We start from the raw sequence: 3,085 nt of genomic DNA on the forward strand, positions 1-3,085 counted from the left end.
CAGACATTACATGAAATTTCTAAAAATCTTATATTTGTACTTGTATGGAAATATGTATGGAAATATGTTAATATAAATGTTTCAGACATTACATGAAATTTCTAAAAATCTTATATGTTCTGGTATAATGTTATAAGTAATAATCCTAGTTATTACTTTAAAATGTATATCTCAGAAATAACTAATTTTCTTGTCAACTGCATTATTATGAACTGTCATCAAATCTTTAACCGTGGTCATTTTTAAGTCTTTTGTCATTTACAGACAGTTCTGGGTGTACTCTGATGATTTTGCAAATATGTTCCTATAAAAGGGTTTCATCTTCAAGAAATACATGGAAAAGACTCTGACAAGTACAGGTTTCTGGTAACGGACTGTACTGCTGAACTGAATGAATAAGCATTTTCAGAACTCTAATGAAAAACTGATGAACTCATAAAAGTGCTAACAAAAGATCAAGATGAAAAAAAAAATTAATTACATGGGACTGAGTGAACTGATGAGGATGAGTATAATTTTTGTGACTTTCTGTCTGAATTTAAAAAAAAAAAAAAAAATTCCACAAGGACTCAGAGGCAAAGAATATACAAATCAATTTTCACTGCAAAGTAAAGGAGCTGTTACAGTGGAGGATTACTGGACTGAATGTCAATACTATGACATAGTATGAGTGTGTTTCATGTTTGGTAATTGCAATCATTGTTGCTTTTGTTGTGGTCATCCATGTACAATGCTTGGTGTCAGTCGATTTATCTCTTGTAAAAATAAAATACAGTGTGTGTGTGTGAAAAAAAATAAATTAATTAATTAATTAATTTTATTTATTTATTTTTGGCTGTGTTGGGTCTTCGTTTCTGTGTGAGGGCCCTCTCCAGTTGCGGCAAGCGGGGGACACTCTTCATCGCGGTGCGCGGGCCTCTCACCATCATGACCTCTCTTGTTGCGGAGCACAGGCTCCAGACGCGCAGGCTCAGCAGCTGTGGCTCACGGGCCTAGTTGCTCCGCGGCATGTGGGATCCTCCCAGACCAGGGCTCGAACCCGTGTCCCCTGCATTAGCAGGCAGACTCCCAACCACTGCACCAGCAGGGAAGCCCCCTATTTTATTTTTTTTTTTTAAGAATCTTCTTTTGTTTTTAATTTTTTAAATTTATTTATTTATTTATGGCTGTGTTGGGTCTTCGTTTCTGTGCGAGGGCTTTCTCTAGTTGCGGCAAGCGGGGACCACTCTTCATCTCGGTGCACGGGCCTCTCACTATCGCGGCCTCTCTTGTTGCGGAGCACAGGCTCCAGACGCGCAGGCTCAGTAATTGTGGCTCACGGGCCCAGCCGCTCCACGGCATGTGGGATCTTCCCAGACAAGGGCTCGAACCCGTGTTCCCTGCATTGGCAGGCGGATTCTCAACCACTGCGCCACCAGGGAAGCCCTGGGCTGTCTATTAACTTCTAAGGTTGCTGATGCCACGAAGGAAAACGAACTGTGATTGTGGCAGCCTATCTCCAAGTTGGACACTGTTGGTTCCTTCCCTCCCAGTCTACCCATGCCGATCCTCCAGTGGAAGGATTCCTCTGCCCACACCGCTTGAATCTGGGCTGGCCTAAGTGACTTGGTGACTCGCAGGAGGCAGTGCAAATGAGATTTGGGACTTCCAAGGCCAGGTCCCAAGAAGCCTTGCAGCAACACCAGGGCTCTTGGAATTCTTACTTTGGGGCAATTTTATGGACCCTGAGAGGGCGAGTGCCCAGCTGTTTTGGACATCTCAGCCCAGGCACCAGACATGAGTTGAAGGAGCTGTCTTGGATTTTCTGGCCCTGGAAGACGTCAAACAGGAAGAGGCTTAGGCCCCAGCCATACAGCTTCTCAAGCCATTCAAGCCACTCCAGCAGAGGCCCTAGACATGGTGGAGCAGAGTTGAGCCAACATTGGTGTGCTCTAGGTGGTCTTCATGTCTTTGTAAAAAGTTAATAAACCGAAGCCTCAATTAAATAGGAGACCAGAAGGGGATGCTCTCATGGCCTGAAACAATAGGGGAGCCCAGTGGGAAGAAGAAAGACTTCTTTCCTGGCAAGAACTTTGCCAATGAAATAATGATGGACTCTATGTTTACTATAGCCTCCCCGACTTCCTTTTCCCCTCTATAGGAGAGTTCTCCTCCCCTCCCTGTTCAGGGGATTTGCACTTGCCTTGCCATGGTTGCAGACCCCAAATTACAACTCTCTCCTGATCCCAAATAAACCCATTTTTGCTGCAGAAATAACTGGCAGTCTATTTGTTTTAGGTTAACATTTTGGTGGCCCATATGGGGACCAGAGAAGACCCCTGAAGACCATATGGCCCCAGGGCTGGTGAGAAAACAGGTGTGGTACCCACAGTTGAGCCCATTGTGCTCACTGCTTTTCTTGCCAACCTTGCAATTCGAAGGTCTTTCTTTCTCCTGGATGTGAGTTTCTGCCCCCTTTGTGTTTGAAGCTCTCCAGGCTTTATTCCGGATCTATTTTAAGGTTTCGTCCTTTCTGGTTAAGGCCTGGTTTTGTATGCGAATACTCATTGGCACTTCGGTCTGATTTTGAGATCAGACTGTTTCAACAGAAACTGACTGAGAAGTGTCAGCCTCATCCTGTGAAACAGGGGCTGTTCTATGGCAACTGGCTGAAAAACCTTTGGCCTGGTTCCTCTGGGACCAACCTGTTCCTTAGAACTGGCTGGTATTAGGCCTGCAAGCTATTCAAGCTGCAAGATGTTTGAGATACTTGAACTGTTTAAGCTGTTTGAATTGAGTTATTTGAGCTGTTTAAGCTGTCTGAAAATTATTCTAGAGAAAAACTTCTGAGAAATGGAATCTCAGTTACCTAAATATTTTGAGGGTGCCCCCGAACCCAGGAACTCTGGCTGATTTTATGTTTAAAAAATCCACAGTTCATCCTCACGTGCATTTCTAACTAAATGGGCCAACCTGACCAAAGGCAATTTAAAATATCAATGGCCATTATGGGGAACTTTTGACATCCCCAAACTTAAATTTCTTAAAAACGAACTAGACCACAATAGCTCTAAAATTTCCAGAACTGAGTAGAACACATATTTTG

Source organism: Balaenoptera ricei, chromosome 2, assembly GCF_028023285.1.
Source record: "Balaenoptera ricei isolate mBalRic1 chromosome 2, mBalRic1.hap2, whole genome shotgun sequence".
Classification (NCBI taxonomy): domain Eukaryota; kingdom Metazoa; phylum Chordata; class Mammalia; order Artiodactyla; family Balaenopteridae; genus Balaenoptera; species Balaenoptera ricei.